The sequence below is a fragment of the Sciurus vulgaris genome (genome assembly GCF_902686455.1).
Source record: "Sciurus vulgaris genome assembly, chromosome: 16".
NCBI classification, from domain to species: Eukaryota; Metazoa; Chordata; class Mammalia; order Rodentia; family Sciuridae; genus Sciurus; species Sciurus vulgaris.
In genome coordinates this window covers 70,521,247-70,549,010 of record NC_136477.1, presented here as the reverse complement: position 1 = coordinate 70,549,010, position 27,764 = coordinate 70,521,247, and the positions used below count along the sequence as shown (strand labels likewise).

Sequence of the window (27,764 nt, the reverse complement as noted above, 5' to 3'; positions counted from 1 at the left end):
TCTTCATGGAAGAAGTACTCTGAAGAAATGCAGGTGACTGTTGAGCACTGCTCTCTTGGAGCACAGTAGCCTGCTGAAAGCTGTTGGTGAATGAGTTGCATGATGAAATGGTGCTGTTTTAGAGTGTTAATTCATTTTATGAAGAGAGGAGAAAAGAAAAGGAAAAGAGATGATGGAATATTTGGAGGCTCAGATTTGGTTTCCTTTGATATTTCCACAATCTCTCAGTGCTGGGGACTCAAACCTGGGCCTCGAGCATGGAAGGCAGTCACTGTCTCAGATGGGCTATATGGCCTGCACTGGAATGACTCCTCTGAGATACAACACATGATCACCTACCGTCTTAATTAGTGAAATTGTATGCAGGGAAGCAAATTGTCCAAGCAAAACAATGTCTAAGGAATTCCTAATTCTCCTTTCCAAAACAATCCATGATGGATCCTTTCTGCTTGCCAATTCCCAAGCGTAGCCCTGTGTATTAAGGGATAGATATTTCTGCTCTTCATACAGGATGAAATAGGAAGTAGCTGATTGATCCGTGGGCAGGAAAATATATCAGGGATCCAAGGAGGCCAGGAACAGAAGTAGAGGCCGAAATATGTGGGAGTGAGAAGATTCTCAATTGGTGTATATGAATGGACATATTAGGGATCATTCACACATGAATGCTTTGCCATTCCATTCAAAATTAACTGACAGTTTCCTAGAATGTACATTTTTTTCTTATTTTTCCCTTGAACATTTTTAGAAAAATTCCCAGAGCAGGGATAAATGCATAATTCACAAGCCAGTTCAGTTGTTGGATCTTCCAACCATCTCAGGAGTTGGTGAGGCAGAGGAAGTTGTGCCTCCTCTTCTAAGCCTGTTTCCCTCAGTGAAAGTGCTTCAGGAGTTAAGCCAGATGCTGCTGGGAGATGTAAACAGGCAAACGCATGTGGTGATGGCTCATAAAGTCTGTGGTCCCAGAATTGAAACATCCTGGCAGAAAGGAAACTTCCCTCATCCAATTTCTATCTTCTCCTCCTTATGTTTCCAGTTTTTACTCTCAAGATTTATTACAGAGAGATAAGTGGCTGAAATCATATCCTTGATCCTTCATTCATTTAGTTGCAATCAATTTCACTCAGAAAAACGTAACAAGTGTTTAACAGTACCTCTGTGACATGAGAGCCATACATGGAAACTTTCCTCTAATTAAATGGGAAGGAGCAGGCATTGGTCAGCTAGGTTGTGAATGTCATGGGGTTTCAATGCTCCGGTAGGAGATGTCAGTTGATTGTACTCCCCAGAGTGTTAGAAAGGCCTTGGGCAAGATGAATTTTCACGAGTGTCTCCAGTGACATTGCACCTGCGCCCCAGATTCCAGCTTAGGTCATTGAGGAGCGGACTGAGAACATGGAAGCGTCACGGTTGCCATAGCAACCAGAGACTTTTCAGCTTCTGACCCCTTCAAACCCACATTGAAGACATGCAGCGAGTCAAGTGTGAGGGTACGAGGATAGATGAAGGGATTGAGTGCCTGTTTCTTGTGTTTTTGATGAAATGATTGTATCCTTGTTGCTCTGGCGATGAGGAAACAGGCTGTGAGGGATAAATCCCTGCATACCCAGGCAGGACAAGGAATCCCATTGAAGTCTGAGAACTTGCACTTCAACCTATGTCCACGAGGTGGCGCTGTGCTCCGTTGGCTGCACCTTTTTGGCTGGCAGGCAGCTCATCTGCCTCCTGATGCAGGCAATTAGCCCCCACCAATTCCAGTGCCACATGTTGGGACAAAGGGGTGCTTGAGGGCACGTGGATCTACAATCTTAGCACTGGCACTAGTGTATTTGCCCTCCGACTGCACTGCTCCAGGACTGGGACAACTAGGGTTTTCTTCAGACTAAGGAAATTAGCCTAGTGGCCTACCAGCCACACAGAAAGATGGGTGTTGATTGCTCATCTCAGTAGAGCATGCAATGCATCTCCGTGGTTTAGTTGATCCTTGATATGGCACACATCATTTTTCATCTGTCCGACTTCTCCTACTATCGTACGAAGTGTGGATAGGAGACAGGCGGTCCCTGGGATGTCCATTTTCCAGGTAAAGGAGAGTGGCTCCTCCCATAGAACATGAAGAGAGGAGGGAATCATTCACTCAGCCTGTTGGAAATAGGACAGGAAGAACCTGACATGAAAGGAGAGTTCTTCTGTGCTCCAACTCCAACTGCCAGTCTCTTACTCCTTCGCTGCTGCCTTACAAAAAGCCTGGACCCTGTCACTTACCTGCTGGGATTTTTCCAGGGTCACACCAAATCAAAACAAGATGCAGAGATGACTTGCCAATGTGTATTCACAAAATGGTTCCTCTTCTTGAAAAACAAATACCTCTCTGTAGCAAGAGCCTGTGGGATATTATCAGGACTCCTCTAACCAGCCCCAGGATGGAGCCGACCACAAGCTGGGGGATGAGTTATCAGCCTGGTGATGGCATGATGTTCAAAGTTTCATAGGGCATAATATCAGGCTTCAACATAAATAGTCCTGAAATTGGAATGGTTCAAGGCTTCCAAGCTGAATATTCAAAAGAGGAGAGTAAGGATATTTGGGTGGCCAGAAAAGCTGAAGGGTGTTGATGCTGGAGCACAACTTCAGAGAAGACACTCAGTGAAACTCACCATGGATCATAGTCAACCCTCAAACTCCACAACATATATTCTGGCTCATCATACACTACAAATACAGGAAGTAGTTATTGCTCACTCATTCTCTATTCAACCATGAATACCAACCCTCATTCCCCTTTTCAGAACAACAATGACCTTGCAAGATCCTGTGTCTTTTCTGTTGCTTCCAAGGGACAGCCAAATATACGAATGTTTATTCCTCTTTTTTCTGGCACAGGAAAAATGAACATAGACATTTCCAACTTAACAGCACCTTCCCCTACAACCTACAATTTAAGCCAGTTGATCCTGGGAGATGCCACCCTAATCGCTGCACTGCTTCCCTTGAGGACTTCCACCAATATTAACAAGAGTCTACAAAAGGGATCCATTCCTCTTGACACTGGAGCTCCATTGATATTGGTTGAGTAGGTTGTAAATGCCCTGTGTACCTCCTGAATGCTGTCAATACAGGCTAACATCAATTCAGCCCCAAATCCTAACTTTATTCATAAAGAAATCACAGGCAAGCCTCTGTAAAGCAAAAGTGTGAGAGGAGATCCAGGGACAAATGTGGCTGTCTTTTGTGTTCACCGCTTAGTTTTCCAGTAGTCAATGTGGTACACTTGGAATGTGCTCCAGTGTGCAAGCCCCTTCATTGGCAGAGAGTATGGCAGTGGATCCAAAATCACTGAAGAATGCCAGGTACAAGTGTGGTTGTCATTTTGAATTTCCTGAAACCTTTTGCACAATGCGCAGCATAAGAAGGTGCTGAAGAATTATCGTCATAAGCATACTCATGAGAGACCAGTGATCTCTGTCCTAAGGAGAGTAGAGTGACTTTAGGGAACAAGTACTCTGAAGATATGCAGGTGTCTGTTGAACACTGCTCTCTTGGAGCACAGTAGCCTGCTTAAAGGCATTGGTGGAATTGGGTTGCATGTGAAATTGGTGCTGTTTTAGAGTGTTGATTCCTTTTGTGACGAGAGAAGAAAAGAAAATAAAAAGAGACAATGAAATGTTGGGAGGCTCAGCAATTTAGTTAGATGCTGTTGGCATTTATAAAGAGCAAAGGCATGTGGTGTTGGTTCCTATGGTGTTTGGTCCCAGAATAGACAGGTGGTGGCAAAAAGAAAACATTCCTCATCCAATTACTGTCTTCTCTTCATTATGTTTTCTGTTATTTTTATCAAGTTTTTTTACAGAGAGATAAGTGGCTAATGTCATATCCTTCATCCTTCATTCATTTCGTTGCAATCAATTCCACTCAGAATAATGTAACAATTGGTTACCAGTTCTCATTTGCCATGATGCATACATGGGAGGACTCCTGTAATCAAAGTGGATGGAGCAGGTATTGGTCAGCAAGGTTGTGAAGGTTGTGGTGTTTCCAAACTCTGGTAGGAGAAGTCAGTTGATTGCACTCCCCAGAGTGTTTGTAAAGCCTTGGGAAACATAAACTTTCAGGAGTGGCTCACGTGACACGGCGCGTGCACCCCAGACTTCATCTGAGGTCATAGAGGAGCAGACTGAGAACACGGAAGCGTCACGGTTCCCATGGCAACTAGAGACCATTCAGCTTCAAACCCACATACAAGACATGTGACAGCTCGGCTTTGTTGGTAATAAAATAGATGAAGGAAGCGGGTGCCAGGGTCTTGTGTTTTAAGGAAATGATTCTATCCTTGTTTCCCAGGCAACAAGAAAATAGGCTGTAAGTGGTATGGAGCCCTGTGAGCAATGATTCCCCCATATCCAGGCAGGACAAGGGATACCATTGAAGCCTGATAGCACACAGTTCCCCCAGATGCACTAGGTGGTGCTGTGCTCCACCGGATGCACCATTCTGGCTCACAGGCACTCTTCTGGCACCTGATGCAGTCAATAGCTCCCACAAATTCCACTGGAACATGGTGGGACCGAGGGGTTCTTGAGTGCATGTGGTTTAACAATCATAGCACCGGCACCAGTGGATTTGCCTCTGATCCCTCTCCTCCAGGACTGGGAAAACCTGGGTTTTCTTCAGACTCAGGAAACTTGTCTAAGGGCCTAGCAGTCACGCAGAGAGATGGAGAGTTCTCAGCTCAGTAGAGCAAGCAGTGCATCGCCACGGCTTAGGTGATCATTGATTTCAGATACATCACATTCCATCTGTCAGCATTCTCCTCCTATCCTACGAAGTCTGGAAAGGGGACACATGGAATCTGAATTGTCCATGTTCCATGTGAAGGTGAGTGGCTTCTCTGGTGTCTCGTGAAGAGAGGAGGGAGTCATTCACTCAGCATGTTGGAAGGACGACAGGATGAAGTTGACATGCAAGGAGAGTTGTTCTGTGCTCATACCAACTGCCAGGCCACTCCTTCTTGGCTGCTGCCACAACATGGTTGCACCCAGAAACTTACCTGCTGGGATTTTTCCAGGGTCACATCAAATCAAAAGAAGATGCCAAAATGGCTTGCCAAATTTATTCCCAGTATGGTTCGTCTTCTTGATGAGAGAAATACCTCTCTGTCGCAAGGGACTAGGGATATTGCAAGGAGCCCTGGAAAAATGACCAGGATGGGGCAGACCATAAGCAGGGGATGAATAAAAAGCCTGGTGATGGCATGATGAGCACAGTTTCACAGTCCATATCACCAGGTTTGAACATAGTGCTGAAAGTGGAATGGTTCATAGTTTCCAAAATGAATATTCAAAAGAGGAGAGTAAGGATATTTGGGCGGGCCAGAAAAGCTGAAGGGTGTTGAGGTAGAAACACAACTTTGGAAAAGAGACCCTATGAAACTCACCATTGATCATGGTCAACCCACAAACTCCACGACATATATTCAGCCTCATCATACACTACAAATAAAGGAAGTAGTTATTGCCTGCTCATTCTCTATGCAAACATGAAACCGACCCTCATTCCCATTTTTAGAACAACAATGCCCTTACAAATTTCTGTCTCTTTTTGTTGCTCCCAAGGGAGAGCCAAATATACGAATCATGATTCCTATAGTTTCTGGCACAAGAACCATGAGCAATAGGCTTTCCAATCTTCAGAGCACCTTCCCCCTTTGACCTTTTCTTGGAACTATTCTAAAGAGCCCAGAGCTGTGCATAATGCACAAGCCAGTTCAGGTGCTGGATCTTGCCCTACATGTCAGGAATTGGTGAGCCAGGGGAATTTGTGCGACCTGTTCTAAGCCTGCTTCCCTCAGTAGAATTGCCTCAGCAATTTAGCCAGATGCTGTTGGCATATATAAACAGGCAAAGGCAGGTGGTGTTGGTTCCTATGGTCTCTGGTCCCAGAATCAAAAAGTGGTGGCAAAAAGAAAACATTCCTCATCCAATTTCTATCTTCTCCTCATTATGTTTTCAGTTATTATTTTCAAGTTTTATTTCAGAGAGATAAGTGGCTAAGGTCATATCCTTGATCCTTCATTCATTTTGTTGCAATCAATTCCACTCAAAATAATGTAACAATTGGTTACCAGTTCTCCTGTGCCATGAGAGCCATACATGGGAGAACTCCTCTAATCAAAGTGGATGGAGTCGGCATTGGTCAGCTAGGTTGTGAAGGTCGCGGGGTTTCCAACCTCTGGTAGGAGAAGGCACTTGAATGGACTCCCCAGAGTGTTGTAAAGCCTTGGGCAACATGAACTTTCAGGAGTGGCTCACGTGACATGGTGCGTGCACCCCAGACTCCACCTGAGGTCATAGAGGGGCAGACTGAGGACATGGAAGTGTCACAGTTTTCATGGCATCCAGAGACCTTTCAGCTCCTGGCCACTTGAAACCCACATTCAAGGCAGTTGGTGGCTCTGCTGTGACGGTAAGAGAATAGATGAAAGGAGCTAGTGCCAGGATCTTGTGTTTTAAAGAAATGATTTTGTCCTTGTTGCCTGGGTGACTAGGAAACTGGCTGTGAGCGATGTGGAGCCCCGTGAGCAATAAATCCCCCCATATCCAGGCAAGACAAAGGATCTCATTGAAGTCTGAGAGCTCGCACTTCCACCCAGGTACACTAGGTGGAGCTGTGCTCCGCTGGCTGCACCTTTCTTGCTGACAGGCAGCTCATCTGACACCTGATGCAGGGAATTAGCCCCCACAAATTCCAGTGGAACAAGCTAGGACCGAGTGGTGCTTGAGAGCACGTGGGTCAACAATCCTTGTAATGGCACCAGTGGATTTGCCCTACAACACCACTCCTTCAGGATTGGGACAACCCGAGTTTTTTTCAGACTCAGGAAACTAGCCTAAGGGCTTACCAGCCACAAGGAGAGATGGGTGGTGAGTGTTCAGCTCTGTAGAGTATGCAGTGCAGTGCCATGTTTAGGTGATCATTGATTTCGGACACATCACAATCCTTCTGTAGGGTTTTTCCTCCTATACTACGAAATATGGAAAGGAGAGAGATGGAATCTGGGATGTCCATGTTCCCTGTGATGGGGAGTGGCTACTCTGGTGGCTCATGAAGAGAGGAGTGAGTCATTCACTCAGCATGTTGGAAGGAGGACAGGACAAACCTGACAGGAAAGGAGAGTTGTTCTGTGGTCACACCAACTGCCAGGCCACTCCTCCGTGGCTGCTGCCTTACAACTAGGCTGAACCCGGAAACTAAACTGCTGGGATTTTTCCAGGGTCACATCAAATCAAAAGAAGATGCAGAAATGGCTTGCCAAATTTATTCACTATATGGTTCGACTTCTTGACCAGACAAATATCTCTATGTCACAAGGGCCTGTGGGATATTGCCAGAAGTCCTCTAACCAGCCCCAGGATGGAGCAGACCACAAGCTGGGGATGAATAAACAGCCTGGTGATGGCATGATGAGCACAGTTTCACATGGCATATCACCAGGTTTGAACATAGACCCTGCTGAAAGCGGAATGGTTCATAGCTTCCAAAGTGAATATTCAAAAGAGGAGAGTAAGGATATTAGGGGGACCCAAAAGCGAAGGTTGTTGATGCTGGGAACATCTTCGGTAACGAGACCCTATGAAACTCACCATTCATCATGGTCAACCCACATACTCCACAAAATATACTCAGCCTCATAATACACTACAAATACAGGAAGTAGTTATTGCTCGCTCATTCTCTATGCAACCATGAATATCGACCCTTATTCCTTTTTTTAGTACAACAATTCCTTTTCAAATTCCTGTCTCTTTTTGTTGCTCCCAAGGGACAGCCAAATACATGAATCATGATTCCTAATTTTTTTTTGGCACAAGATCCATGAGCATAGGCTTTCCCAACTTCACAACATCTTCCCTCACAACCTACAATTTAAGCCAGTTGATAATGGGATATGCAACACAGGTCCCTGTACTGCTTCTCTTGAGGAAGTCAATCAATATTAACAATAGTCTACAAAAGGGCTCCAATCCTCTTGACACTGAAGCTCCAATGATATTTGGTGAGTAGGTTGTAAAGGCCCAGTGATGCTCCTGAATGCTATTAATACAGGCTAACATTGATTCAGCTCCAAATCGTAACTTTATTCACCATGATATCACAGGCAAGCCTCTGCACACAAAAGTGTGAGTGAAGTTCCAGTGACAAGAGCGGCTCTCTTTTTTGTTCACCTTGTTTTTCCAGTAGACATTGAGGTACACGTGGAAAGTGCTCAGGTGTTGAAGTCCCCTTATTGGCAGAGAGTATGGCAGTGTGTTGAAGAAGCCTGGAGAGTGCCAGGTACAACTGCAGTTGTCATTTTGAATTTCCTGAAACCTGATGCAGAATGAGTAGCTGAAGAAGGTGCTGAAGAATTATCCCCTTAAGCATACTCACGACATACCCATGATCTATGTCCTAAGTTGAGTAGAGTGTCTTCATTGAACAAGTACTTTGAAGAAATGCAGGTGACTGGGAATCACTGCTCTCCTGGAGCACAGTAGCCTGCTGAAAGGTGTTGGTGGAAATGGGTTGCATGTGAAATTGGTGCTGATTTAGACTGTTGATTCCTTTTGTGATGAGAGGAGAAAAGTAAAAGAGAGACAAAGGATGTATTGGACACTCAGAATTAGTTTGTTTGTTTTTTATTTCTGCAATCCTACATTGCTGGAACTCTCATCCAGGGCCTTGAGCATGCGAGGCAGGCACTCTATGAAATGGGCTATATGACCTGCACTGGAAACGTTTCTCTGAGTCAGAATACTTGATCACCTACAGTCTTAATTTGTGAAATTGTAGGCAGAGAAGCAATCATGACCAAGCCAAACAATGTCTAAGGAATTCTTAATTCTCCTGTTCACAATACAGCAAGGACCTTTTTGGCACGTCAATACCCAAGTCTAGCACTGTGTCCTGAAGTAAAACTTGTCCCCTCTTCACTTAAGGATGAAAATGGAAGTAGCTGATTGATCTGTGAGCAGAAAAATATATCAGGGATCCAATGACACCAGGAGCAGGGGAAGAGGCAGAACTATATGGGATTGAGAATATGCTCAATTGGTGAATATGATTGGAGATATTGTGGGTCATTCACACATGAATACCTAGACATTACATTCAAAATCTACTGACACATTCCTCGTGAGTATTTTTTTTCTTATTTTTCCTTTTGAACATATTTTTTTTTTGAAAAATTTTAAACAGCAGAGAGCTGTGCATAATTCACAATCCAGTTCAGGTGCTGGATGTTGCACACAATCATAGGAATGAGTAAGGCAGTGGAAGATGTGCCACCTATGCTAAGACTGTTTCCCCCAGTAGGGAGTGCATCAGCAATTTAGCCAGACGCTGTTGGGAGTTATAAACAAGCAAATGCATGTGGTGGTGGCTCATGGGTTCCTGGGTTCCGGAACCCAAACTTGGTGGCAAAAAGAAAACATTCCTCATCCAATTTCAATCTTCTCCTCATTATGTTTTCAGTTATTAATCTCAAGATTCATTACAGAGAGATTAGTGGCTAAAGTCATATCCGTGATCCTGCATTCATTCCGTTGCAATCAATTCCACTCAGGAAAACGTAACAATTGTTTACCAGTTCTCCTGTGACATGAGAGCCATACATGGGATAAATCCTCTAACCAAAGGGAAATAAGCAGGCATTAGTCATCTAGGTTGTGAAGGTCACAAGGTTTCCAGGCTCTGGTAGGAGAAAGCACTTGGTTGCACTCCCCAGAGTGTTTTTAAAGCCATGGGCAACATAAACTTTGACGACTGTCTCTCCAGACATGGTGCCTGCACCCTAGATTCTAACTGACCTCACAGAGGAGTGGTCTGAGAAGATGGTGGTGTCACGGTTAACATGGCAAACAGAGACCATTCTGCCACTGGCCTCTTCCAACCCCCATTCAAGACAGGAGGCGGCTCAGCAGGGAGAATAACAGAATAGGTGAAGGGAGCGGTTGCCAGGGTCTTGCGTTTTTGAAGAAATGATTGTTTTCCTGTTGCCCAGGCAACAAGAAACCCAGCTAGAGCCCCATGAGTGATACATTCCCCCGTATCCAGGCAGGACAAGGGATCCCATTGAGTCTGAAAGCTCGCCCTTCGCCCAGGTCCGCTAGGTGGCGCTGTGCTCTGTTGGCAGCTGTATTCATGGTGACACGCAGCTCTTCTGGCTGCTTATGCAGGCTATTGGCCACCACAAAGTCCAGTGGAACAAACGTGGAGCGAGTGGTGCTTGAGAGCACGTGAGTCAACAATCTTAGAACTGGCACCAGTATATTTGCTCTCTGACCCCTTTCCTTGAGGACTGGGACAACCTGGGTTTTCTTCAGAATCTGGAAACAAGCCTAAGGGCCTAACAGCCTCATGGTGAGATGGGTGGTGAGTGCTCAGCTCAGTAAAGCATTCAGTGCATCGCCACAGATTAGGTGATCATTCATTTGGGACACATCACATTTCATCTGTTGGGTTTCTCCACCTAACCTACAAAGTCTGGAAAAGAGACAGCTGGTACATGGGATGTCCATGTTCCCTGTGAAGGTGATCGGCTCCTCTGGTGGCTCATGAATAGAGAATTGAGTCATTCACTCAGCATGTTGGAAGGAGGACAGGTCGAACCTGACATGCAAGGAGAGTTGTTCTGTGCCCACTCCAACTGTCAGGCCCCTCCTCCTTGCCTGTTGCCTTACAACTAGGCTGCACCCAGAAACTTACCTGTTGGGATTTTTCCAGGGGCACATCAAATCTCCACAAGATGCAGCAATGTCTTGCCTATCTGTACTCACAAAATGGCTGGTCCTCTTGACCATACAAATACCTCTCTGTTGCAACAGCCTGTGGGATATTGCCAGGATTCCTCTAACTAGCCCCAGGATGGAGCAGAACACAAACTAGGGGATGAAATCACAGCATGGTGGTGGCATTGTTAGCACAGTTCCACAGGTCATAACACCAGCTTTGAACGTAGTCCTTGCTGAAAGTGGAGTGGTTCAAAATTTCCAAGCTGAATATTCAAAAGAGGAGAAAGAGTAATTGGGGGCTAGAAATGCTGAAGTGTGTTGATGCTGGAAAACAACATCGAAGAAGACATGCTATGAAACTCGCCATCATTCCTGGTCAACCCACAAACTACATGACATATATTCAGCCTCAACTTACACTAAAACTACAGGAAGTAGTTATTGCCCGTTCATCCTCTAGGAATCCATGAACTCTGCATGAATACTGACAATCATTCCACTTTTAAGGACAACAATGCACTTGCAAAATCCTGTCTCTTTTGTGTTGCTCCCAAAGTATAGCCAAATATATGTATGTTGATACCTACTTTTTCTGGCACAAGAACCATGAGCAATGGCTTTCCCAACATCACAACACCTTCCCCCATGTAATACAATTTAAGCCAGTTGATCCTGGGATATGCAACACTAATCCCTTTCTCTCCGAATGAAGAGTGCTCCACACTCTCAGAAATTTAATCACCAAAATCTCTACAAATATTTAAGTTGAAGACCCTACATCGGCAAAACCTGAATTACGAAACAGAAGTGTTTCCATAATAACCAACATATAATAGAATGACTGAGAAGGAAAAGCGTACCTCAAGCATTTGCAAATTGTCAAATCCGTTTTCCTAATTGACTTGCTTCTATCCACTGCCAACATGCATTATGCCTAATGTCACTGATTTCCTTCATCCGGTGTGAGTTCTTGTAAAGAGTCATTCCTTTCCCTCCAAAGCACAATGCATTATTTCCCAGATCCGTGATAAACATGAGAGCAACTCACAACCCAAGTTGTTGTTATGCTTCACCCAATTGTACACTGCATCTCCTGAGGACTTCCATCAATATTAACAAGAGTCTATAAAAGGGCTCCATTTCTCTTGACACTGGAGCTACAATGATATTGCGTGAGGAGGTTGTAAAACCCACATGATCCACCTGAATGCTCTAAATAGAGGCTAACATCGATTCAGCCCCAAATCCTAACATTATTCACCAAGAAATCACATGCAAGCCTCTGCAAAGCAAAAGTGTGAGAGAAATTCCTGGGACAAGATGGGCTGTCTTTTGTGTTCACCTCTTGGATATCCAGTTGACATTTAGGTTCACGTGGAAAGGGCTCCTGTGTGGAAGTCCCCTTCATTGACAGAGTGTATGGCAGTGTGTCATTGAAGCCTGGAGAGTGCCAGGTACAAGTGCAGTTGTCATTTTTAATTTCCTGCCACTGAAACCTGGTGCACAATGCACAGCTGGAGAAGATGCTGAAGAATTATCCTCATAATCATACTCATGAGGGACCCTTTATCTCTGTCCTAAGGATAGAAGAGTGAGTCATGGAGCAAATAATCTGAAGAAATACAGGTTACTGGGCAGTACTGCACTCTTGGAGCACAGAATCCAGCTGAAAGTTGTTGGTGGAATTGGGTTGCATGTGAAACTGGTGCTGTTTTAGAGTATTGATTCCTTTTGTGACAAGAGGATAAAAGAAAATTAACAGGAGAGAGGATGGAATGTTGGGAGGCTCAGAAATGGTTTCATTTGTTTGCTATTTCTGCAATCCCACAGTGCTGGAGACTTGAACCCCAGCCTCCAGCATGTGAGTCAGGTAGTCTAAGTGATGTGCTATATCGCCAGCACAAGGACAGCTCCTCTAAATTACAACATTTGATCACATACAGTCTTACTTTGTGAAGTTGTATGCACAGACGGAATCATGACCAAGGAAAACAATGTCTAAGAAATTCTTAATTCTCCTGTTCACAACAATCCAGCAAGGAACATTTTTACTTGTCAATATTCAAGTCTCACACTGTGTTATAAGGAAAAGTTTTTTCCAATTTTCATTTAAGGATGAAAACCTAAGTAGGTGATTGATCCATGAGCAGAAAAATATATCAGGGATCCAAGGATATCAGGAGCAGGGGAAGAGGCAGAACTATGTGGGATTGAGAATATGCTCAATTGGTGACTAGGATTGGAGATATTGTGGGTCATTCACACGTGAATCCCTAGCCATTACATTCAAAATCTACTGACACTTTTAATCGAGAGTATTTTTTTTTCTTATTTTTCCTTTTGAACTTTTTTTTTTTTTAATTTCTAAACAGCAGAGAGCTGTGCATAAATCACAAGCCAGTTCAGGTGCTGGATCTTGCACATAATCTAAGGAGTGGGTGAGGCAGAGGAAGATGTGCCTCCTGTTCTAAGACTGTTTCCCTCAGTAGGGAATGCTTTAGTAATTTAGCCAGATGCTGTTTGTAGTTATAAACACGCTAATGGATGTGATGATGGCTCATGGGTTCTGAGGTTCCAGAACCAAAACCTGGTGGCAAAAAGAAAACATTCCTCATCCAATTTCAATCTTCTCCTTGTTGTGTTTTTATTTATTGCTCTCCAGATTCATTACTGAAAGATAAGTGACTAAAGTCATATACTTGATCCTGCATCCATTCTGTTGCAATGAATGCCACTCAGAAAAATGTAACAATTCGTTACCAGTTCTCCTGTGACATATGAGAGCCATACATGGGATAAATCCTCTAATCAAAGGAGAATGAGCAGGCATTGGTCAGCTAGGTTGTGAAGGTCATGGGGTTCATGCCTCCTGTTGGAGAAGGCACTTTGTTGCACTCCCCAGAATGTTTGTAAAGCCATGGGCTACATAAACTTTGACGAGTGTCTTCCGTGACATGGTGCCTGCACCCCAGATCCCACCTGAGGTCACAGAGGAGTGGCCTGAGAACTCCGTGGTGTCAGGGTTCCCATGGCAAATATAGACTGTTCTGCTCCTGGCCTCTTCAAACCCACATTCAGGACAGTCGGCTGCTCAGCAGGGTGGGTAAGAGGATAGACGAAGGGAGCGGGTGCAAGGCTCTTGCATTTTTGAACAAATGATTCTATTCCTGTTGCCCGGGCGATGAGGAACCTGGCTGGAAGTGGTATGGAGTCTCATGAGTGATAAATCCCCCCATATCCAGGCAGGACAAGGGATCCTATTAAGTATGAAAGCTCGCCCTTCCACCCAGGTCCTCTATGTGGAACTGTGATCTGTTGGCAGCACCTTTCATTTTGACATGTAGCTCATCTGGGTCCTGATGCAGGCTATTAGCCCCCACAAAGGTCAGTGGAACATGCTGGGACTGAGGGGTGTTGAGAGCATGTGGGTCATCAATCTTAGCACCGGCACCACTGGATTTGCCCTCCAACCATACTCGTCCTGGACTGGGAAAACTCCGGTTTTCTTCAGGTTCAGGAAAATAGCCTAGAGGACTAGCAGCCTCATGGAGAGATGGGTGGTGTGTGTTCAGCTCAGAAGAGCATGCAGTGCAGCACCACGTTTTAGGTGATCATTAATTTGGGACACATCTCATTCCATCTGTTGGGTTTCTCCTCCTAACCTACGAAGTCTGGAAAGGAGAAAAATGGAACATGGGATGTCCATAATCCATGTGAAGTTGAGTGGCTCCTCTGGTGGCACATGAAGAGAGAAGGGAGTCATTCACTCATCATGTTTGAAGGAGGACAGGACAAACTTGACATGTAAGGAGAGTTGTTCTGTGCTCACTCCAACTGTCAGGCCCCTCCTCCTTGGCTGTTGCCTTACAACTAGGCTGCACCCAGAAACTTAGCTGCTGGGATTACAGGGTCACATCAAATCTCCACAAATGAAGAAATGTCTTGCCAATCTATATTCACAAAATGGCTGGTCCTCTTGACCAGTCAAATACATCTCTGTCACAAGGGCCTGTGGGATACTGCCAGGAGTCTTCTAACCAACACCAGGAGGGAGCTGAACACAAACTGGTGGATGAAATCACAGCCTGGTGATGGCATTGTTAGCACAGTTCCACAGGGCATAGCACCAGCTTTGAACATAGACCGTGCTGAAAGAGAAATCGTTCAAAACTTCCAAGCTGAATATTCAAAGGAGGAGGAAGGATATTTGACAGGCAAGAAAAGCTGAAGGGTCTTGATGATGGAAAACAACATCGGAGAAGAGACACTATAAAACTCACCATCGTTCATGGTAAACACACAAACTCCATGACATATATTCAGCATCACCATACACTACAAATACAGAAGTACTTATAGCCTGTTCATTCTCTATGCAACCATGAATACCGACCTCATTTCCCTTTTAAGGACAACAATGACCTTGCAAATACCTGTCTCATTTCTGTTGCTCCCAAGGCACAGCCTAATATTTGTATGTTGATTCCTTTATTTTCTGGCACAAGAACCATGAGCAATGGCTTTCCCAACTTCACAGAACCTTCCCCCATGAACTACAACTTAAGCCAGTTGATCTTGGGATATGCAACACTAATCCACGGCTCTCTGAATGAAGAGTGTTCTACAATCTCAGAAATTTAAACACCAAAAGGTCTACAAATATTCAAGTTGAAGGCCCTACAACACCAAAACCTGAATATCAAAACAGAAGTGTTTCCATAATAACCAACATATAACTGAGAAGGAAAAGTGTACCTCGAGCATTTGAAAACTGTCAAATCTGTTTTCCTAGTTAACTTGTTTCTATCCACTGCCAACAAGCCTTATGCCTAATGTCTTTGAATTCCTTCTTCTGGTGTGAGTTCTTGTAAAGAGGGGCTGTTGTGTCATTCCTTACCCTCCAAATCACAGTGCATTAATTCCCAGATCCACAAAAAACATGAGAACCACTCACAATGTTATGCTTCAACCAATTCTACACTGCATCTCTTGAGGACTTCCATCAATATTAACAAGGATCTATACAAGGGCTCCATTTCTCTTGACACTGGAGCTCCAATGATATTGGGTGAGTAGATTCTAAATCCCCTGTAATTCACCTGAATGCTCTCAATGGAGGCTAACATGGATTCAGCCCCAAATCCTAACACTATTCACCAAGAAATCACATGCAAGCCTCTGCAAAGCAAAAGTGTGAGAGAAATTCCTGGGACAAGATGGGCTGTCTTTTGTGTTCACCTCTTAGATATCCAGTTGACATTGAGGTTCATGTGGAATGGGCTCCAGTGTGCAAGCCCCCTTCATTGACAGAGAGTATTGCAGTGTGTCCAAGAAGCCTGGACAATGCCAGGTACAAGTGCAGTTGTCATTTTGAATTTCCTGCCACTGAAACCTGGTGCACAATGCATAGCTGGAGAAGATGCTGAAGAATTATCGTCATAAGCATACTTATGAGAGACCCTTGATCTCTGTCCTAAGGAGTGTAGAGTTAGGCTGTGGAAGAAATACTCTGATGTAATGCAGGTGACTGGGCAGCACTGCTCTCTTGGAGTGCAGTTGCCTGCTATAAGGTGTTTGTGGAATTGGGTTGCAGGTGAAACTGATGTTGTTTTATAGTTTTGATTACTTTTGTGATGAAAGGATAAAAGAAAATTAAAAGGAGAGAAGATGGAAGGTTTGGAAGCCCAGAAATGGTTTCTTTTTTTGTTATTACCACAATCCCACAGTGCTGGGGACTCGAACCCGGGCCTCGAGCATGCAAGGCAGGCACTCTATGTGATATGCTACATCGCCAGCACAGGAATACTTCCTCTGAATACAACACTTGATCACCTATAGTCTTACTTTGTGAAATTGTATGTAGAGAAGCAATCATGACCAAGACAAACAAAGTCTAAGGAATTCCTAATTCTCCTGTTCACAAAAATCCAGCAAGGAACTATTTTGCATGTCAATACCCAAGTCTTGCGCTGTGTCCTGAGGGAAAGTTTTTCCCCTGTTCCCTTAAGGATGAAAACAAAAGTAGCTGATTATCCTTGAGCAGAAAAATATATCAGGGATCCAAGGACACCAGGAGAAGTGACAGAGGCTGGACTATGTGTGATTGAGAATATTCTCAAATGGTCACTACTATTGGAGATATTGGGGATCATTCACACACGAATCCCTAGCCATTACATCCAAAATCTACTGACAATTTCCTCGAGAGTATTGTTTTTCTTATTTTTCCTTTGGATCTTGCTTTTGAAAAATTCTAAACAGCAAAGAGCTGCGCATAATGCACAAGCCAGTTCAGGTTCTGGATCTTACCCATCATCTCAGGAATGGGTGAGACAGAGGAAGTTGTGCCTCTTGTGCTAATCCTGTTTCCCTTAGTAAGGAGTGCTTCAGAAATTTAGCCAGACATTGTTGGGAGATATAAACAGGCAAAGGCATGTGGTGAAGGCTCATGGGTTCATAGGTCTCTGAACCAAAACGTGGTAGCAAAAGGAAAACATTCCTCATCCAATTTCAATCTTCTCCTCATTATGTTTTCAGTTATTACTCTCAAGATTCATTACAGAGAGATAAGTGGATAAAGTTGTATCCTTGATCCTTCATTCATTTCATTGCAATCAATTCCACTCAGAAAAATGTATCAATTGGTATTTATCCTGTGACATGAGAGCCATACATGGGAGAAGTCCTCTAATCAAAGGGGAAGGAGCAGGCATTGGTCAGTTAGGTTGTGAAGGTCACAGGATTCAAGGCTTTGATAGGAGAAGGCACTTGGTTGCACTCCCCAGAGTGCAAAGCCATGGGCAACAAGAAGTTTGATGAGTGTCTCCCATGACATGGCGCCTGCACCCCATATTCCACCTGACATCACAGAGGAGCAGCCTGAGAACACATTGAGTCATGCTTCTTGTGACAACCAGAGAGGGCTCAGCTCCTGGCTGCTTCAAACCCGCATTCAAGACAGGTGGCAGCTCAGAAGGGAGCGTAAAAGGTTAAGGAAGGGAATGTGTGCCACAGTCTTGTGTTTTTGGTTGAGAGGTGGTACTGGGAATTGATCCCAGTGCTACTCTACTATTGGTCTGTATACCTAGGTCTTTTCAGTTTTCATTTTGATACAGTCTTGGTAAATTGCTGGCTTTTGACTTTGTGATCCTCCTACTTCAATTACCTAGGTAGCATAAGTCACTGCACCTGAGTAGGACACTTTTTCTTTTTCTTTTTCTTTTCTCTTTGGTACCAGAGATTGCACCCAAGGATGCTTCAACACTGAGAAACATCCCCAGCCCTTTTTATTTTTTATTCTGAAAACGTGTCTTACTAAGTTGTTCAGGGCCTCACTAGCTGAGGCAGGTTTGGAATTCACAATCCTTTTTCCACAGCCTCTGAAGCTCCTGCGATTGTAAGATTGTACCACAACATTTGGCTAGGACATATTCTTTTTAAAAAATTAGTTATTGATGGAGTGTTATTTTATACATTAATTTATATGTGATTCTGAGAATTGAACCCAGTGCCTCAAACATGCAAGGTAATTACTCTACTACTGAGTCACAACCTCAACCCCAGGACATATTCTTAATGAGTATTTGAGTACAAGACATACCTCTTAAAAAAGAAAAAAAAGAAAAGTAAACATGAATCAAAGAAAATGAACCTACCTTTTTTGATAGCTAGTTAATATTTTAGACTAAATGCATATTTTCTGAAATAGTTCAGTATTATTTATTAAAAAATGCTTAGTTCATAACCTGGTGAAATGTTTATGATATATATTTGTTTTCAAGTAGTATATATTGTTTCCTTTAATAAAATTCCCTTTTACAATAGTAATTTTGATAGGTAGTAGAGAAGAAAAAATAGAAAGTGTTGAATTTCTTCCTCACCAGACTTACTTGAAATAATAATTAGGGGCATCATAATAGACATTGACAAGATTACAGGTAGCAAGGTCTACCCCAATCTGATATTGCATATTCCCTTGCTTTCATTATTAACTTTGACAGAAATTTTGCATCTTTTTGGTCAGTGCCTTATAATTGCTTCCATCATATACTTTCCTTATGGAGTATAGATTTGTTTTTAGCATAAAAATTATTTTAAACTAAATAGAAATGTAGAATATTTTTTCTAAAGTACCTATAAGAATAGAGAATTCTGAGCACATCAGATTTTTAAAATGTTTAATTTTTTAAAATTGTCAAAAATTAATTCATACCATTTCCTCTAATGTTTAAATGCAACATTATCATATGAAGCAGTGATTCTGTTCCTAGGGTTATATCAAAAAAACGTTGAAACAAAGTCTTGTTCACATTATTTGCCACTTAAAACTAATTTTATTTTGGTACCAGGGATTGAACACAGGGGCACTTAAACACTGAACCACATCCTCAGCCCTTTTACACATTTTATTTAAAGACAGGGTCTTGTGAGTTACTTAGAGCCTTGCTAGGTTGTTGTGGTTGGCTTTGAACTTGTGATCCTTCTGCCTCAACCTTGAACTGCTGGAATTACAGGCATGTGCCAATGTACCTGGCCTAAATAACTTTAAATATTATATTTTAGGAATGTTTCTCCTTGGTAATAGGCATGTGATTGTTTAAAGATTCTTTATACACTTTGGGGCAATGTTTTCATAGTCTCTGTATAAATAATACTTAAGTTCTTTTGTTTAATTCTCTAATTGACATCCTTTTCTAGATGTCTCTCAATAGGAATATAAGTTCTTAAGGAAAGAATTATATCTTTTATATTCTATAACATGCTTAATCATAAAGCACATACTAGGTAGTTAATCCATGAAGGAATGGATGTGAACATGGTTGAGATATTTAAAGTCAGCAAATGGATAAAATGGTTATATTAGTTTTGTGATTATCAACTAATTTTTATTACATGAGAAAGGGATAGATATTAACCAACTTACAATATTTTAAATATTTTTATAAATATTTTTCATAGAAATTATTTTAACTGGCCTTGTATGAATAGTCATAGACATGAGTTTATATATAGTGATCTCTGTTACAACTTTTGTTTTCTGCTTTGGCTTTGCTTTCTCAGTCCTTCTCTTGTGATCCTGAATCTTGGGCTGGTGATGGAAGGATTTTCAAATACTGTGAACCACAGAGCCTGTGGTGAAGACTGGCAGACCTCCACAATCTCACAGCATGCATTCCTCCTTCCACCAGTTCATGGGGTCTTTCAAGAAACTCCAATTGCAAAGACCCCACAGTGTTATTTGAGGAAGCCTTGGCTCCCTCATGGCAATGCCCAGAAATGAAAGCATATTTAGTAATTTGTTCATTTGTCTATTTTATCTAACTTTCTTCTTATAGAACATGCAAGTTGTAAGGTTTTAGTCAGCTGGCCTTTATTATCTAATTTCTCTTTGTCAGTTAAAAAACAAGTTAAGAGTAGGAAGAATATCAGAAAGATGGAAGGTTGTAGAGAGGGTATTGTTGACACTACAGAGAAGTAATATTTGAATACCTGTCCATCAGAAAGGAAACAAATCCCATAAGGAGGGCACGCAGAATTTCAAAATGATTGGCTGCTTAGGATGGTACTTAATTTAAGTTCATACCTCATTAATGCTTGAAATAATCAATATAGACTAGTACAATATTTAGATTATCACCTCAGTACTCTCTTATTACTGTGTCCTTTTAAATATCCAGGAAAATACATATCTGAAAGTTTCTTTTTATTTTATATCTAATTCCCTGATCATTTTTTGGGGTATCTACTTTTAAAATTTTCAAAAAACTTTTTAGTTGCAGATGAGCACAATGCCTTTATTGTTTTATTTTTAATGTGCTCCTAAGGAGTGATCCCAAGTGCCTCACACCTGCTGGGAGCACACATTATCACTGAGTCATAATCATAATTCTGGTGCTTTTTTTTTAATTCATATTTGATTTGACTTTTGCCACATGCTATGTTTTTAAACAACAATTCAAATTTTTTGAAAATTTTTGAGGCTACCAGGATTGAAATCAGGGACACTGGACCACTGAGTCACATCCCCAGCCCTATTTTATATTTTATTTAGAGACAGGGTTGCCCAAAATTGCTTAGTATCTTGCTTTTGCTTAGATGGACTTTGAACTCACCATCCTCCTGCCTCAGCATTACAGGTGTGTGCCACCACACCCAGCTAAACAAAAAAAATTTTATTGTTTCATTAGATAATTTTATTTTCTTAAGTTTCTGAGCATTTTTTCTAGTGCTTGCATTCTTTCTTGCCATGGCAGATTATTTCCTGATGTGTTTCATGAATTTTGGAAATATGTACTCATGCAGTTTATATCTGTAGATAATGTATGTAGCCTTTACCTGTTTAGGTGTGACCCTCGGGAATGGTGTGCTGCAGTCAGCTCACACTAAAATTTAAATTTAAATTCTTAAATTTTCAGCAATATTGCCTGTTAAACATGGCTATTGTTATTTTTTAATTATATGAACTTATAATTAAGATAAGTTCAAAATCTAAAGTAATGAATATGCAAGAGTCATTATTTCTGATTGTTCTAGTGCTTTTTACTATTGTTATCTCTGTGATAAAGAGTTACTTCTGTGATATATTTATTACAGAGTACCATGTAGTGGTGCGCTACTGCATGTTATTCCCATTGTTACACATTTAGTGTCGTGTTGGTAGCATGAAGTCTGCTATGGAGGAAATCAAAACACTACAGGTCAGGGCTTTGAGTTAATGTTTTGATCTCTTAACTGCACACATAAAAACTCAACTATAAAAGATGGTAATGCTCTGGTTTTTGTATGTTGGTTGTCTATATTTTACCTGCAATAATAATTAATTACATAGTAGGATAAAATAAATATTTGTTAAGTTAAATATTGTCTCATTTTCTGATACAGATATTGTTCACAAATGTCTAAATATGGGATCAGATATTGAGAGTGACCAAGCTTCTGGGAAGTCATCTGATGTATTTCAGTCACGTACAGTTGTTTGTCACAGAAATCATAAACATAGATGGATCTCAATGGAGGTAACACTCTAAAAGTATATAAATATACCTTTGTATGTGTGTTTTTGTATATAAACACACACACACACTTACACACACACACACACACCTATCAAGCAAATAAAGCAATTTGAAAATTTTCATGAAGGTAAATGACACCTGTAAGAGCTGTTATAATTATATTAATGAGTTGTATTCTGAATATTTCCTTTCTCCTAATTACTATTCCAAGGAAAGTATGCATTAATCATAGTATTCTATACTCTACAGAATATTCATTTTTGTTTCCCTGTTCAGGAAAAGTGATTCTTTTAAATTCCAGAAATCTAGACTGACATCATTGTAGAGGGCTTTAGCAAAGTCCTCTTTTCAAAAAATGTGATTTCAGTTATATCTCTTTGAGATTCATTTGGATACTTCAAATTCAGATGTTTTTTTCTTAATATACGTAAGCACTTCATGAAAATATTGGTTCATATCATATATATATATATTCAGCATTCCTAGAAAAGGTAACAGGTTTCCAAAGTAGTTTTACTCATTTCTACTTCCAACATCAATGTATGATTGTTCTGATTGGTCTTCTTGCCCATTTTTGAGGCTTTTTCTTTTTTAATTTTAACTTTTCTGGTAAAATAGTGGTCTCATTGTGGTTTTATTTTGCATTTTATTTTCTAAGTTGAACACTTTTAAATATGTTTGTTGGTCATTTAGGTATCCTCTTTTGTAAATTAATTGCCCAAATCTCTTATCTATTTTCTACTGGTTTTTCTACCTTTTCCTTACTGATTTATAGGAATTATTTACATTCTACATAGAGGAACTTTGTCAGCTTTATATCTTATAAACATCTTCTAGTATGTAGCAGTTGTAATTGAAAGGACAGCTTTTCCTGGCGCACTTTGATATTTGTCATAAGTTCAGATGATTGCATATTGTCTTTGGATGACTAGAGTCCTTTACTAGAGATACATATAAAGTGTTGTAATGAATAAAATGGGCAAAAAATAAGTGTTCTGCAAATCACAATTCTTCAGAGAAGGAAGCACTTGAGGTGGTCCTTGAAAGATGAGTAGAAATTTGTCAATTTGAACATGAATCTATGAATGAGGAGCATTCAAAATTTTATGTAATAAACCCAGAGATAGGAATGTGTATGTTATATTAAGGAAATTTTAACAGATAAGAAGGGTCAATATGTAATAATTTATTTTAAAAATAGGATTTGAAAGGATAGGATGAACCAGATTATAAAAAGCATGAGATATCAAGTCAAAGAGTCTGAACATCTCATGTAATAAAAAGTGTTTATTTAAACAAGGACTGACATGATCACACTTTTCTTTCAAATAAGAGTTTCAGGAAAAATAGAGACAATGAACTAGAGTAAGAGACAGACAAGAAGCATGTAAATGAATTAGGAACTTATTCAAAATTATAGATAGTGTGGCCATCATATGGAAATAAATAGTAGTACACAGACCGTAGAGGTCATGCTGAGAGAAAGTAGACAGGACATGATACCCAGTTGAACTTTGTGTCTAAGGGAGGAACTTAATGATTACTTCTGAGGTTCTCACAGTTATTTATCTCCTTTTCATATATTATATCATGGGATTTTTTTATTCACAAAACCTTCTGTTTTGATTAGATATTCTAAAGTGTATAATTACTTTATTCTGTATACACTCTGAACACATTGACAAAGTGTAAACAACTTGATTTTGGTACATGTCTGTGATTATCATAGTTTTGCATATCACTGCTTACAATAATTTAAAATATATTTTTTCACTTTATTTTCTGGTCAAAAGTTTTCTTTGGCTCTCAATATTTATAAAAGATTTGTACTGAGATGAATTCTGAATTATGTTTGTTCTGATTGGAAGGGAAATAATGATTTAATAGCATATAATAACTTTTTTGGGGGGTTATCAAACCCTGGATCTCCAGAATACTAAGTAGGTGCTCTACCAATGAACTCTGTCCCCAACCCTTACCATACAGTTCTTAAAACTGTTATTTAAAAAGACTTTTCTCTTGCCATCTATGTGAAACCCTCTTATGATTGCTTAGTAATTGGGGTTTTAGTAATTATTGTTGTCTGTTCCTATTCATTTCTGATACTTTTTGATTTTGAAATGGCTTATAAGTTTCAAATTAATCATCCCAGCTATATTTTGGTTTCTATCCATGCATTCCTTTTGTTCTCATTTACATTACTAAGCAGATTTTTAAAAATATATTCAAAAATTATTCTTCAAAATAAAAATTTTTTGAGCTTTTAATGAGTGTTCATTTATTGATTGCTGGGAAAATACAGCCTATTGAGAATACCTGGCATGCATTTGAGGAAGAAATTAACTAAATCTGCTCTGAAGCCATTCAATAAGCCTGCTGTGAAGTGTGTAAGTAGCACAGACCAGCTCTAAGGACATGGCAGCTCTAAGGACATAGTTACTTACAGTTTTATTAAGAGTCGACCTGCCAAATTTTTTTGGAACATATTTTTAATTATAAGAATCATCAGGAAAGAAGGAAGCTCAGTCTACCCCTTTACCTTACAATAATGCTATAAGAGATGTTGTCATTCATTTAAATACCACCCCCTCCCCAACAATTATGCTCCCTTTAAATTTTAATTTAAAAATTCCATTTTTACAAATTCTTCCATATCAATTCATATGCCTCAAAATGAAAAGCAGCTATGTGGATTCAGAAAAGATTTACTGATGCCAAACAATGTATTCATTAGATTCCAGGATCTACTCCTGTGTTGCACTTTAACACTAGCATATCTTTAAGCAACAATGCAATCTGCCCCCACAGATGTATTTTAACTCAATGACACAATAAAATGATATAAATTAAAGAATTCCAGTTACATTTAAAAGTACAGAAAGATTAAGCTTTTGGGATACCTTAGACCTTAATTAAAAACTGTTTAATTATGTATGCCATATTTAACACAATTACTCTAACTGGATAAAATGCTGAAATGTATTCATAACTACAGAGTTACATGCCACATATTTCCCCAGACTTTGTAATGGATATTTTTCTTAAAATGATATCAATGTCCCTTGATGTTCAAGTAATGTGGACTACTTTTTATGGTTTTATGGCCGTGGGAATAAAAAAGGGAAAGCTATACCCAACGGAACAAACATGGGACAATTTGGCTTTTTGTTTCTTTTTAATGAGGCAGACTGTTCCTTTTGCGACCATTCTTCACATTTCAGGAGGAATCAGTTACGGCTTACAGCGCTGGACAAATCGAGGGTACAAGCACACATCTCGGATGTGATACCTATTCAGAATCCAAGTCAAGAATCATTCTAAGCCCAAGCCGTATCCCCCGTGAGGACATGTACCATATTTTCTCTGATCTGTATACCAGTAATAAGGAGTGTGGTCAATTCTTTCCCTTTTATAACCTGCCAGTATTTCTTCACCATCCCAGATACACATTGAGCCTCCCACAATCTCACCAACATTAGGCATCAACACGTTGACAGATTCAGTAAGGCGGGAATCCTCTGGACATTGTTGCATATAGAAGGACTTGATCTCCACAGGAAATCGACACAGCAAGATTGGTTCATTAATGGTGTCTGTCATCAGTCTCTCAGGAGCTTCTGGGATATCTTCTCCAAATTCATAGAAAGTCCCATCTTCTTTCTTTATATTGTGTTCATTTAGCCACACAATAGCAACTGAGTAGTTCATTCATCTGAAAGGCCGTTTGGGAGGTTTAAAGTTCGGGTTGAGGTCATACACTATGCTTGCTGCCGGTGACTTTAAGACTCTATCTACCACATCACAAACCAAGTCCTCCAATCTGTTCAGGAGATCCAAAAAGGTCAGGAAAGGGCACTCAGCTTCCACGTGAGTATATTCAGCCAGGTGCCTTTGTGTTCTGGACTGTTCTGCTCTGTATGACTGTGCAATACAAAAAACATCTCCCAAGGATGGAAGGCAAGTCTCCAGGTACAACTGAGAGGACTGAGTCAAAAATGCCTCTTCCCCAAAATAGTCAAGCTTGAAGAGTGTGGCGCCACCTTCTACCTGTGTCTGTACCAACGTTGGAGGAGTAACTTCACAGTACCCCCTATCAAAGAAGTGATCTCTGAAGCACCTGGTGACCACAGAACGTGCTTTTAGGATTTTGGACATATTTTCTCCTCGGATCATCATGTATCTGTTGTTCAGCTGGATGTCAACACCAAATTCTTCATTGATTAAGTTATCAGCTCCTCCAGCAGGGGCCAGCCCCACAAGTTCCCAGAAGTCACAACTCAACTCGTGGCCTCCTGGAGACTGCTTGCCCTTTGGGGTAAGATTTAGCATTCCATATACAGCAACACTACTCTCAGTAGACAAGACTACTCCATTGTAACACTGACACAACTCATCCGACAAGACACACTGAAGGTAACCTGTACCATCTCACAACACCAAAAACACTAAATTCTTTCCTTGCTTACGCAGCCTATGGACCCAGCTGAACACCTTTACTCTCTGGCCTCTATACCCTTCTAATGCATGAATCTTCACACATTGTGATTCTGGAAGACTTGGATCATTTTTAATGGTAATCTTTTTTGCTTCTTCCAGGTTCTTTTCTCTTCGTAAATTATCTTCTGCCTCTTTCTTCTCCCGGGATTCACTCTTCATTTGCTCCCTATGCCACATTTTTTTTTAATGTTCTTCATCTGTGATTTAGAAATAATGTCCCACCTCTCATTTTCTTTTTGTGAATCTACATAAATGTTAGGAAATGGTTCTTTTCCTACTGTCATCAAAGCCTAGCACCATTCCTGCAGTCGCCCTGGTCACCTCCAAGGACATGGTCCCAGCACTGCCGCCGCCTAGTCACCCCAACGTGCATGGACGGCTTCCAAAACATCTTTACATTGTGTTTATATTTGAAGGTGGGAAGTAGGTAAAAGAGTGGGTTAAGGGAAAAGGGATGGCAAAAGAAAATTATTTTTCACAGCAATTAGAATTCAAGTTCACATAGATTCTGTATTCATTATGTATCTAAAATTAGATTTTTTTCCTCAGTGAGGTCTATTCTTCAATATAGAAATCTGAACCTTAGACTTCATGTATAAAGATCAAGGGTGAGGTTAAGAATGGATGGAAAGCAGTTGGGTAAAAACAAATATTCTTCACATGTATTGAGAGTTCAAGTTTCCATGCACAACTTACCCTTTGTCTTAGATGGGAATTAAGAAAATTAATCCTAGAATTCATTTTTGCTTGAGAGAGTGACAGGGAATGCTGATGGGATCTACTGTAAGTCCATGGTCATCTACCTCAAGTGGACCCTCAGTTTTATATATAGCACTGTCTTACTCTAAGCAAGGAGCTGATTTCTTCTACATAATAGAAAAACCAAATGCTGTAATCCTGAAACTCCCCCATTTTCTGAATAACAATCATGAAAATCTGTCTACACTTACCCTCTTCTTTTCAATTGTGTTGCCATTTTTTCCCATCTCATCTGCTCAGGGTTATTGAAATATCTGTTATACCTATTAACTCTTTTGTATTCAGTCTCCTTTTCTTAACTTCATCCTTCCTATTGACTTTCTATTTAATTAAACTGTTTTAATTTTAGATTAGCAGAGAAATTACAAAGGTAATACAGTGATTTCACCACATACCCAGTTATTACTATTATTAGTAGAAGGTTACTTTAATACATTTTGTACCACTAAGGAACCAATATTGGTACATTACTATTTAGTAAACTCCACATTTTATTCAGCTTTCACTAGCTTTTTACTACCAACCATTTTTGTCCCAGAATCCCATCCAGGATACAATGTTATATTTAGTAATCATGTCTCATATTAAAGATACTGGTTACTGGATTGGGAAGTATTATGTAATACTTATATATGGCTCATAATAAATGAAGGATTCTCTTAACACGGTTAAATATTAAACTAATGGGAAACATTATATGCCAATAGTGAGAATTCATCTGAGT

General features: G+C 40.7%; 1 pseudogene across 1 annotated transcript; it reads right to left on the bottom strand.

Annotated features, from left to right (window-relative positions):
• Nucleotides 1-24,035: 24,035 nt before the first annotated feature.
• On the bottom strand, nt 24,036-27,267 carry LOC306647161 (asparagine--tRNA ligase, cytoplasmic-like; annotated as a pseudogene). Its single transcript has 2 exons — nt 27,232-27,267; nt 24,036-26,571 (listed from the first exon to the last, which is right to left on the bottom strand). The product of its transcript is annotated as an asparagine--tRNA ligase, cytoplasmic-like (transcript).
• Between the last annotated feature and the right edge of the window lie 497 nt (nt 27,268-27,764).